Genomic DNA, 11,985 nt, shown 5'->3' with positions numbered 1-11,985 from the left:
CAAGCTACCAATGTCAAGATTTCCAAAAGATCCTGCTCTATGGGGCCCATCCACCCACACAAGGGCCCTCATTAACAGATGGCTGCCACACAACCTCGGAAGTACTGTGAGGAGCTGGCAAGGACAGAGCCTGTCGCACTCTTGGGAAACCCACCATACACAACACCCCCAATGCCTTAGGAAGCCCATCATGTATACACAACCCCACCCCCCCAAAAGCCTTCAGTTTTTCACAGGAATTAATTCATCTGGACTCAAAGCCAGAGAACGAGATGTTTCGGTTTGAAGGGGTTTACATAAGATAGCCCTTTTTGACCCCCCACCTTCACCCCGGCCCCATCCACAGTTCTATTAATAGCACCTGTCAGAATGCAGGCACTACAAAGTGGGCTGCTGTCCTATTAACTTTTTTGGGGGGAGGGGAGATTGCCCCGACCCCGCAGGGCAGTCAGTGGAGGTTGGGGATCACCTAAGAGAGAATGGAGGACAAGAGACTCGAAGAAGGACACCAAGACAGGAGTCTGATCAAGGGGACACATTTTACTTTTTCCCAAGGCTGAATTTATACCATAGCAGGGGTAACAAAGGGAGCAGGGAAGCAGGAAATATTTACGCAAGCCAAGGACACTGTGCTCTTGTGGTCAGGCAATCAGCTGATGTCAACAGGACGTTGGTTTCTCAGAGAGGTCCCAAGTTTGTCATATCGTTAGGCATCCTGCCACCAGATTTGTATTTGCCTTCTGCAGCTGGCTGGGGATTTTCCATGAACCCAGTCATACTTAACTCTAACTATAATATTTTAAACATCAATAATGGAGGGTTTTTAAGGGCATAGCTCCCAACAGGAGACGCGAACAAAGGCCTGTTTACCTCAGACGGCACCAGTGACTACTGGTTCTACCAAAAGCCCACCTTGGCGAATGAATTTATCGGGTTTTATATACGGTGCAGAGGTGAGAGGTTGTTTACAGGATGGTAAATGCTGAACACTGCACCCCCGCCCCCGAAACAGCTACATCACTACAGAGTTCTACCCCGGTATGGATGATGCATTTATGGGAGCTGTGTCCCCTTACAGTTAACCAAGGTTGTATATGGTCTAGTGTGGTTCACGAGCACAGGCACACTCTGGCAGAGCAAAAGAGACTGCCACAGTTCCAGGTGAAGTTTCTACCATCCTCCTCCTCCTCCTCCCTGCTCCTAGGGAGCACAGAAGCTTGGGGCCGAGGTAACTTCAACTCCGAAATAGCAGGCGTTTCCACCTTAAAAACAACCCACTGCCCGTGCCCAGCCAAGGCAGGCAGTTCAAGGGGTGCAGAGGTTGACTCTTTAACTTACTGCTGTAATGAAATGTCCTAATAATGAAAGCAAAACTCGGGCCGGAGGGATGGCTCAGCGGTTAAGAGCCCCGACTGCTCTTCCAGAGGTCCTGAGTTCAATTCCCGGCAATCACATGGTGGCTCACAATTGCCCGTGATGGGATCTGATGCCCTCTTCTGGTGTGTCTGAAGACAGCTACAGTGTACTCGCATCAATATGATAAATAAATCTAAAAAAAAAAAAAAAAAAAAAAAAGAGCAAAGCTCAAGGAAAGGGAGGGCTTATTTTGGCTTACAGTTTGAGGGTACAGTCTGTCATGGCCTGCAAGTCCTGCCAATGGGCTTGAGGCAGCTGGACAAGTTGTATCCACAGTCAGGCAGGAAAAATGTGTGCTGGCTTTCTTTCTACACAGTCCAGGACTCAAGGCCACGATTAGGTGATTCTCCCTGCCACAACCTGACCAAGAGAGTCCTTCACTTCTCTTTACAGGCAGGCCCACCTATCTAAATACTCCTTGCCTCTCCTACATTATCCCAGAGACTTGTCAAGTTGGTACCAACCATGTCAGGGCCTTTGGGGGTGGGGGAGGGGTGGGCAGTCCTCCGGGGATAACGGCACCTTAGAGGCAAAGATACAGTGGGAACAGAAGGGTCTCCAGGTCCCAATCCCAGCAGGAATACTGGTGGAGTCTCTTGGGGGCTGAGAATGAGAGAGGGAGAGTTAAAGGAAAAATGGGACCAGCTGTCTGCACAGACCAGAATCCAGTCAAGTTCTAGAGATACGAAAGACCCGAGGCAGCCCCTTTGCGTGATATAGAAATGAATAGACTATCTGTAGCCTATATGCAGACCATTTAGGCTGGGTTTGGCACAGGCCTTTACTCTCAGCACTAGGGAGCAAGAGACAGATCTCTGAGTTTGAGGCCAGCCAGGGCTACATAGTGAGACCCTGCCTCATACAAATATGCACACATTGTGTGTGCACCGGTGCGCTTGCATGCACGCACGCGCAGACAAGGAAAAGCACCACCATATGACTGTCTGAGTACCAGTTCCCATCACACACACACACCCTTCGGAGGTACCACTGTCTTGTTAGAACAAAGAGCTCCTGTTCGGTCGGTTCGTGGAAAATGAAGTTAACACCAAATCGCCCATCAGAATGGGATGAGGAGAGAAGAGCCTTGTAACCATGGGGTGCTATGATCTGGCCTTGAGGTGCAGGAAAAGCATTAGGAGAGCCCAGAGAGAAGTTCCATTAGACGGGATGGTTCAAAATGAGTCAGGGAAATCGTTGCTAGTGATGGGGGGGGGGCGCCAAAGAAGGGGAGCATTCAGAGAAATCCTCTGACCAAAGGAGATTTTCTGACTTTCATAGGTTTGAGGGTAGGGATGGGGGAGGGGGAGGGGGAGGGGAGGGGGCTGGCAGGAAGTCTCACATCATGTGATTTAGTCTGGCTTAGCCTGAGCCTAGTTTTGGAAGGGGCGGGGCTTACTTCTCTCCACTCCTCCCCTCCACAGGCCTGTGCACTGAACCTTCACAGCAGGTTCCTGCCAAGGACAGAGGGCGTGTCCTGATTCCTGAGGGGACAAGTTAGAGGGTCTGGAATCTATCATCACCCTGTGGGACAACCCAACCCTCTCCCAGCTTCCCCATGCTTTCCCACCTGCACGGGGGCCCTCTGCATGGCGTACTTTGGGGTTGTCTGCTTTTGAAGTTTGAATGAATGGGGTCCTATCTGTGCCTGTAGGTATTGTTCCATGACTGCTTGTCATGGTCACCCCATGGTAATACCTGTCCCCCCCCCCCGTGTCTTGTTCATTCCACTTCCATCACTGGCTCATGAACGAATATACCACAAAGTGTCCAGTACCATTCTTAGTAGGTATTTGGGTTGTTCCTGGAAACCAGTTTCCCTGTCACTGGGTTACAGATCTAGATGTTTATATGCCTGCTCCTTATAACCAACATGATGGGGTCCTTTGTAAAAGGATCTGGTGCTGGGTTTCATCCAGGGTCCTGATTTTACTCTGAAGTTCTTTGCTCTTTTGGTTTTTCAAGACAGGGTTTCTCTGTGTAGCCTTGTCAGTTCTGGAACTCGCTCTACCGTAGACTAGGCTGGCCTCTAATCTAGAGATCTGCCACCCTCTGCCTCCAAGCACTGGGATCAAAGGCGTGCGCCACCGTTACTGGGCCTTTTTACTCATCTTTATGCGGGTTGCTAGGTTAGGTTTCCGTAGCTGACAGACCCATCTCCACAGGCTTCCCTGCAGGCCTTCGAGGCCCGAGGCCCGGCTGCTGCTTTGATTTGTGAGGGTGAGTGTGTAGCAGAAAAAAGCAAGGTGCTCACCTCCTGGGTAAGAGGAAGGAAGGAGCAATGGGGCCCTCTGGGGTCAAGAGCACGCTCCTAGCTCCTACCAATCACTGACAAATCCTAAAAGGTCTACCATTTCCCAACCCACAAACAAGCAAGCCCTCATCACATGACCTCAGGGAGGACATTTAAGATCCAAATCATAACAGTTGTCTATTAACAATTTGTTTATGTATTATTGATGGGGGGGGCCTCCGGTCACGATATGAATTGCAAAAACCAGCAGGCCTTCCTCTCTTAATTGTGGTGTCAGCTTCCTTAGGAATAGATTCTTTCTGTATCTCATCTACAAAATTCATCCGGAAGCGAGCCTCCTCATTGCCCAATAGTGCTTTACTCTTGGCCTCTAATATGTATGGCGCTGACTTCTTTTTCGTAGCTATGAAATGGGAGTTCAGTTTCCTAGCTGGAGAATTCTTCCTTTCACAGTTGTTGAAATTAGTTATTGGGGGGAGGGGCCGCACATGTTGTGGGTGTGTGTGCAGGCCAGAGGACAACTTGTGATAGTCCACTGTACCTGGATTTCAGCACTAACCTGCTCACCTATTGGACTGGGAGACCTATTTGACTTTTCCTTCCATTGATCTCACTATTGCCTGTGTGCCAGCTCCACTTTGATTTGGTTTCGTAGCTATAGGACCTATGAGAAGGCAAGTTCTTATATCTTGTTTTCTTTAAAGAATGAGCTGGCTCCTCTTCTCAACCATTTGGAGTCTCATCCACGCTAGAATTGAGTTGTCTATCTACATTTGAAAAAAAAAAAAGTCTTTGTGTTAGGCTCAAGCACTCAGAGGGCAGAGGCAAGTAGCTTTCTAGTGAGTTCGAGGAATAGAGCAAGTCCCAGGTCTGCCAGAGCTACATAGTGAGACCTTATCTCAAAAAAACAAAACCCAAAAAGCCCCAAAACAACAACAAAAAAAACCTTTTGGAATTTTGAATGTGTCTGTGGTGACTCCACAAACCAGAGGAAAGCTGTTACCCTCCCAACATTCCCTTCCATCCACAAGTGGGTGGGTTTATTTAATTGGTCAGTTCTCCCTGTAGTGCTTTTCACATCTCAGACTAAGTGCAGGGCAATCTATACCTCCTCCTCCTTCCTCTCTTTCACCCCCTTCTTCACATTTTATCTTACCCATGTGTGCGTGATATCATATTCTGTATGGTACCTGTGAAGTCGTAGTTCATTCTGGAAAGTGACTATTTCTGCCTGTATGTAAACAATACGCAAATACATGCAAACACATGCAAATACACACTAGAGTGTGGACGTAAACACGCATTGTCTTGTCTTGTCTGAAACACAGTACACATGCCCTCACCCTGCCTGGTCCCCTGTTCTCCTTTGGCTCGTATATTCTTTTTAGAATTTAAAAATACATTAATATACATATCCTATATTTTAGATGTTTAAACCTATATGTATTTAAAGTATACAGATATAGGCTTTAAAAAGAAAACCTGCCCAGGAGCTGGTATTATCCAGAATGTCAATGCAAAAGATGAGCCTCTGTAATGCTTTGCTATGTCCAGAGAGGGATTCTAAAAGCTGCGTTCTTTCTCCCTTGGCTGTGTTTTTTTTTGTTTGGCTCAGAAACAGCTCGATAAGAAATGACCCTATTGTGTGGTTCCTGGGAACTCCGTGTACCACAGCTCCTTTAACACAACAGTCACACATGCTTCGAGGGAAGAGGATGATTCTGTAAGTGGACAGAAGCCAACAGCCAAGGCACACACCTCATTTTTGTTGGTTTTGAAGACAGGATCTCTCTGTGTAGCTCTAGCTGTTCTAGAACTTGCTCTGTAGAGCAGGCTGGCCTTGAAATCGGTGTATGGTATGACGGAGTTAGACAGTCGTGAGCCGCCATGTGGGTGCTGGGAATTGAACTCAGGACCTCTGGAAGAACAACTGGCCAGCGCGCTTAACTGCTGAGTCATCTCTCCAACCCACATGCCTCTTTTCGTGGTCCTTTGGTGCCTTGTTTGTTCTTGAGAACACCAATGTGGTTGGACCAAGGGTTATCTGTCAGACTGCAAGAAGAAGTGGGGGAGGGGGAAGATTCTTGCCACCTCTTGCCTGGCTACTTCCTCTAACCTTTCCTCTTTTGTTGGGCTCTAGTAATCAGATGCTTAGAACAACATCCCCCCAACCCCCGCCCCACCTGAGTCCCATCAGCCTCACATTGTGAGTTAGCAGATTTCCTTCATATTCTTCCTAAAAGCTCTTCCCCATTAGAGTCTGCTTCTGTCAGACTCACTGACTGGAAATATGAGGTCAGAACAGGAAGCCAAGAGGAGTTGTCACACACAGTGACATTAGCAGCAAATAGGTATCCACCTACAGGGAGGCGCATCTTGCTGCCTGCCTATCCCCCACGACTGGCTTTACCATCCACTCCCTTTCCTGCCGTTTGTTTCTCTTGAGCTCCGGCAGTAGAACTGGCCTGTCTTGTAAGCAGGATGGGAAAAGAATGGAAATTCCGGTGCTCTCTTTGCTCCTCTCTCTGGACACGAAGAAGATAGACTGATGGTGGAATCAAGCCATTTTTCCTCAGAACTCTGAGAAGGGAAACAAAAACAAAAACTTTCAGAATGAAGGATTCCTGGATGGTTTCCAAAGAGTTCCCACCTGGGATCCTTCTGGTGGGCAGCCATGATTTTCCGTAGCGGTTTTGTTTCAAAGGGCTGAGCTTACCATCCAGAACTTTCAAGGGCCACCAATCTCACTGCAGGAATGGCAACGTGGCAGTGAGAGAGCAGAAGGTTAGAACACCTCTGAGACAGGCAGGAGGGCTGAGCCCCAAGCCAGCTATGGGATGTGTCCCAGCTGCCTTTTTCTCCTCGTAGTATCCAAGAATTGACAACTGCTTCATTCACACGAGACACAGCTGAGGCCCTCATGGGTTGGCAGGCACTTTAGGAAAACCGGACCAGAAGGGCGGGCATTCAGCAGACCGGGTGGAGGTGAGCAGCAGGAGAAATTGAAGACAGCAGGGAGCGATGGAGAAGAGGGTGTGGGGCAGAGCTAGAAAGCCCCGAAAGGAGGGATGGGAAAACTTCCCCAGCCTTTTGTGACCAAGATGTTACCACAGCGCTGGAAGCAAACCAGCTCTGCCTATTCTGAGCCCGAGGTGGGCAGATAAGGGGGCAGAGCCAAGAGTTTGGGAGAAGATCTAAGTTCAAAAGCATGAGAATTTAACAGATGGCTAGGGGTTCAGGTGGCTTCTGTAACCATAGATGACAGAATCATATGTCCCACGCAACGAGGAATTCTAGAAAACATCAAAAGAAAATCATCTTAGTCATCTTCAGTCCTAAGTGATCTGATAAAGGAGAGCTTTTGTTCATTATGAAGTTAATGGGGGCGGGGGTAACTGATTGACAGGAACCTTGAAGAATGGTATGGGTGCAGAACCACAAGGCTGATGACAATCTTAGAAAATATCTGCAATCAGCCAAGACCTAGGTCCTTGGATGGATAAAAGAACTCTTTTTTTCAAGGCACTTCTCTGTGTGGCCCTGGCTGTCCTGGAACTCACTCTGTATGTAGACCAGATGGCCTCAAACTCACACAGAGATCCTCCTGCCTGCGTCTGCCTCCGGAGCCCTGGGGTTAAAAGGCTTGCACCGCCGCAGTAAGGTGCAGATGAAAGAATTCTTAGGGCAAAACACAACCCAGAGGGGAAAGGACCCTCAAAAAAGATGAGAAAAACAACGTCCCGGCTATCCTCTGAAATAGGTACCTCCCCCTCACCCTCACCTTCATCCTCCGCAGAGAAAGACCCAGCCTTTTGCTGGGTCACGGCTTCTGAGAGGGGAGTAGAGCCCTAGAGAGAGACGCTCCTTCTCCTCTCCTTCCCTCCCCCTCCTCTCCCTCTTTCCTTCCTCCTCCCCTCCCTTTCCCTCCTGGCCCCTCCCCCTTATTCCTCCCCCCCCACCCCCTGTAAGCAGTTTTACGAGTTTCACACATAGCAAAGGGAAAAGGCTGAAAGGGCCTGAACCTGTCTTTACATTGAATCTTAACTGTTTCCTGTCCTGCATGGGGGGAAAAAAGCGATCTTCAGGCACTAGAGTGGACTTTTAAGTAAAGCAAGCAAACGAACAAATGAATATAGTATGATTTTTCCTCTGGAGATGGAAAAGAAATATTGATTCACGCCCCCCTCCCGAAATAATGAGGGCCCAGACAAATAAACCTTGGCAAAATAAAAAATGATTACTTATAATGGTATATGGGCTACTCATATCGGCCACCACCGGAACTCCAAGCTTTTTTTTTTTTTTTTTAAATGTGATTGTCTTACACCCAGAACAAAATGAGATCTGGGTTCAGAGCGCCCTCTAGTGTCGAAGCATCAGAGGTGGCTGATTAGAGGCTCTGAGAGGACAAAAGGCAAAGATTAAAATAATACCATTCTAGGAAAGACACCTTTTTCTGCGCACTGCCCTTGTTAGCAGGGAACACTGTGATGGGAAGGATGGCCTATTGTGCTGCAGCCGGGCACATAGAAGAGCTAAACGTCTGGCTAAAAGATGGTTACTTTGCTCAAGTTTTAGACAAGTGTAAAGGGATGCTACTTGCGGAGAAAGCTGGAGTTGAGCGGACATGCGGGATACGCACGAACTTGAGCCTTCTCTGGAGAGATCTGAAATAAGAGTCACCCAGAGGTGGGAGGGAAGTGGCAGGAGAGAACCTTTTTTTCTGGAGCGCCTTGGCACCGGAATTTGGGCCACCTAAACATATTAGCTGCTAACGGGAGAAGGGGTTCTCCAAGGTTAATTCCCCCTCCCCCCTAAACATTATCCAATCCCCAGTGACGGTCAGGCCTAAACACATGTCCATGTGAGCAACACTGAAGGGACTCATTCGTTCGGTTGCATTTATAAATGTATACGCTTTTAAATATATACATATTTGCGTTGTATACATGCATACATATATACATATATATGCATTGTGTATAATGCAAACATACACATTTCTATGCATTACATATGCATTTGTATCTCTCCTCTGAGAACTCCCAACTGCCAGGTTCCATAGAACAATCTACTCCTTTAACAGTCAGACCCAGGCACAGTCCTATGGAGTAAAAAGCCCAAACTCAGGGCTTTTAATCCCACCAATCTTACCCTGGACAGCTCTGTCCCGCTGCCCCACCCCTCCCATCCACCCAAGAAATGCTTTATAAACCCTGTCCTCTGCTCAGCCCTCTCCTCCTCCTCTTCTGAGCAGTGGCAGCCACCTCCTGGACTTTTCCCTCCCGACCTGTGTGAGGTGTTTTTGTGGATGACTTTGTGGTCTTCTTGGCTCTCAAGTGCCAGGATATCTTTCCCTTCAGAGCTGGAACATAGCATGTATATGTATGTATGTACTACAGACGTACATATACAATAATAACTAAAGGACTATGGAATCTGCGGGGTTAATATGGGAGGAGTTGAAATGCATGACGAAAATAGTCCTCGTAGAGCTCTCAAAAGGATAATAAAAATTTTTAAGGGGGAGGGTAAATATATATAAGAAAAGATACAGGAACCCAAGGATGGAGTCTCCCAGTTTTTCTGCCTGGAGCCTTATTGGAATCTGTCTGTAAGTGAGCTTAGGAATATTACAATGATGGTGAGTTCTGACTCCATGCTCACCCGGTGGAGGGCGCTGGGGACCAGGGCAACTCCTGTCTTCTTGTACATGAACACTGGACACCCTGCCCCGGTGGGGTGAGGACTAAGGGGTGCTGTGAGGCCCAGTGGTGGATCTGTTTGCATCATGTCCCTATCCTGGTCCTGGAACCTCTCACCCAGTCCATTCTACAGGTCTGGGACCTAGTTTTGCGCTGCTTCTTGAGAATGGAAGGGTGGGTGTGAGGGATAGCATTTAGCTGCCCACGGTAGTGAGGACTCAAGTAGCGTGGTGGCCTAGAACTGTAACTCTGGCACAAGAGACACAAGGAGAGACACCAAGGATCGGGGATTTTCTACAGATGGCTCCCATGTTGAGAGCCTGAGCTAGTGCCAGGAGAGGACCCTACTCTTGGAAAGTGAGGCAGTTCCAGTAACGTGCCTTCCAGCTGCTCCTGCTTCCAAAGCCATTTTAGGCCATGACTCATCTTCACCACAGAAGATGCAGCCTAATTCAAGAAAACCAAGGAAACGCCCAAAATAACTTCTTCCTCTTACTAATTTGGCCAGAACTGTAAATAAATCCATTTTTTCTTCACCAATTGGGTTCCTAGACTTCTTTTAGAATGCAGAGAAGAAACTAAGGTGGTAGGTTGTGAACCCAAGTGTTCAGTTCAAATCAAAACAAAGGAAAAACCTCTGGAACATTCCTAAACCCCCTCAACAAGGGAAACGCTGCTTTGGAAGAGCCACTCACTCCATTTTTAGCGACTGCTCTGAAGCAGTGACACAAATTGATCACACCACCTGCCAGCTTCAGAAAGTGGTGGACCCCTTCAGCATGGGGCCAGCAGGGGGACACTGACTCCTGGCAGATTCATTTCTGACCTGTGTTCCAGGCCTCTGTCCACTGCATCAGCCTAACGCCTGATTGTGTGAGGCTCTCTGAGATGTCCTGCCACACCCCTCGTGTCCGCCTGCACATCGAGGCTGGCGCAGTGCACAAATGGAGGGGTTTTACAATTTATCAAGACCTGAGTACAGGCAGCAGGTGGTCCCCTGTGGTGTAAAATGTACGGATCCATCTTCATAATTGGGTGAATATGGAGGAAAGACATATATAGTGAACCCCTTCATTTCACAGATGGGGGAAACTGAGGCCCAAGATGGTGCAGAACCAGGGAAATCTTAATCTCACTGAGATCTGGCTCCCAGGGGGAACTGGCTGGTGAGGTTGGGGGTGGGATAGGGGTGGTTGGCCCCAAGGCAAGGATTCCGGAGAAGGGATGGTGGGGATCTCTGAGATGCAGTTGTGCCTGATAGGAGGGCAGGGTTGGAGGGAGTTCCTGGGGGGCGGGGTGGTCTGCATGGCTGGAGAAACCCTGAATCGTACCAGGGCAGCAGCCCAGAAGTCCAAAGTAGGGAGGAGCTCTGGAAATCCACTTGGGCACAACCCATTTAAGAGGCTTGGGCCAAGACAGAGGCATTTGTGAGTGTCTTCTGCACCAGAAGGGCACACATGAAGTGGACCTGAGCATGAGGAACCTGAAAAGGTACAAGGCTTGCCAGAGCTGGCCAACTATGCCAAACAGTGACCATGGGCACGGGTGGGACCGTTCTCATTATTAGGTTGATCACCTCATGGGATGGCATGGCTCTATGGGACAATGGTGGGAGAACAGGTGGCATTCTGTGGCCAGCTTCAATGACCCAACCTAGAGACCCAACTGGACATGGTGCTTAGCTGACACTTGGAAAGCTGACTGGGCCATGGGCCTTGGTTTTGAGAAGGAACCGGCCTCATTCAGTGGGTAGTGAAGGATCAAGCTTTGGAGAGAGTAGGGCTGGCCAGGAGTGACTGGGGTCAGTTGGGGCTGGGGGTGTTGGGGGACAATGACACAGCAGCTTCCTCCTGCAACATGTAAGGCTGGCCAAGAAATATGGTGATGGTAGAGGGTTGAAGTCACAGGCCCCTGTTCCATTTTTTTCTTGCGTACCAAGGTGCGACCACTTTGTAGATGCTCCCACTGGTTACAGAGCCGTAAACATTGAGGCTTTTTTTTTTTTTGGAGGGGGGTGGCTCTTCTGATTCATGTGATCCCCTCCAAGCCCCCCACACTCACACAGCAGGTGTTCAGTTTGCCTCCTCTGCTACAGAGACCTCAATTTTAGGCTCATGTGTGGCCTTCGGGGCCAGAAGCTTGCCTCAGAGACCTTAACTTTAGGCTTACTTAACGGCCTGTTGGCCAGAGCCCTCGCTGGGGAAATGGAGCAAGTCCATGACTCTGCCCTGGGAGACAGTAGTGACACTGCCAGGTCTACCTCAGGGTCAGTGTCCTCATCTGTGAAATGAGGGAGTTTGACTAGAGCCAATGAACGCCTGAGCCCTCCCTGTCCCTGTGTAGAGCAGGGAGGGGTGGGGCGTCCTGCCTGAGCATAGGGGTGAGTCAGTGGGGCCAGGTACAGCAAGAGTTCAGCAGAAGTAAGAGGTTCTGAGTTGGGACTCAGGGACTTGGGTAAGGCTCAACCTCAAGTGCGACCCTGTAGTGATGGCGCTAAGGGGATGTGGTGAAGGCCCAGGCTGAGGAGGGAAGGTTCCCTGTAAGAGGTACCCAGATTCAAGAGAGCAGGCCCAGACTGCTCCTTTGACTGCAGCAAAAGCATGCCTTCCA

General features: G+C 49.0%; 1 long non-coding RNA gene across 6 annotated transcripts; it reads right to left on the bottom strand.

Moving 5' to 3' along the window:
* Positions 1-520: 520 nt before the first annotated feature.
* Positions 521-7,570, bottom strand: LOC134483888 (uncharacterized). Of its 6 annotated transcripts, XR_010061048.1 has the most exons (5): positions 7,452-7,564; positions 6,387-6,963; positions 6,081-6,250; positions 5,429-5,722; positions 521-1,549 (listed from the first exon to the last, which is right to left on the bottom strand). It is a non-coding gene; the product is annotated as an uncharacterized LOC134483888 (long non-coding RNA). The 6 variants fall into 6 exon arrangements; XR_010061050.1 differs by lacking the exon at positions 6,387-6,963 and having other exon boundaries at positions 7,452-7,570; XR_010061051.1 differs by having other exon boundaries at positions 1,881-6,250.
* Positions 7,571-11,985: the final 4,415 nt, after the last annotated feature.

The sequence above is a fragment of the Rattus norvegicus genome, chromosome 20 (genome assembly GCF_036323735.1).
Source record: "Rattus norvegicus strain BN/NHsdMcwi chromosome 20, GRCr8, whole genome shotgun sequence".
NCBI lineage: Eukaryota > Metazoa > Chordata > Mammalia > Rodentia > Muridae > Rattus > Rattus norvegicus.
Note: the sequence above shows the minus strand (reverse complement) of the source record. Positions and strands in the feature narration are given on the sequence as shown.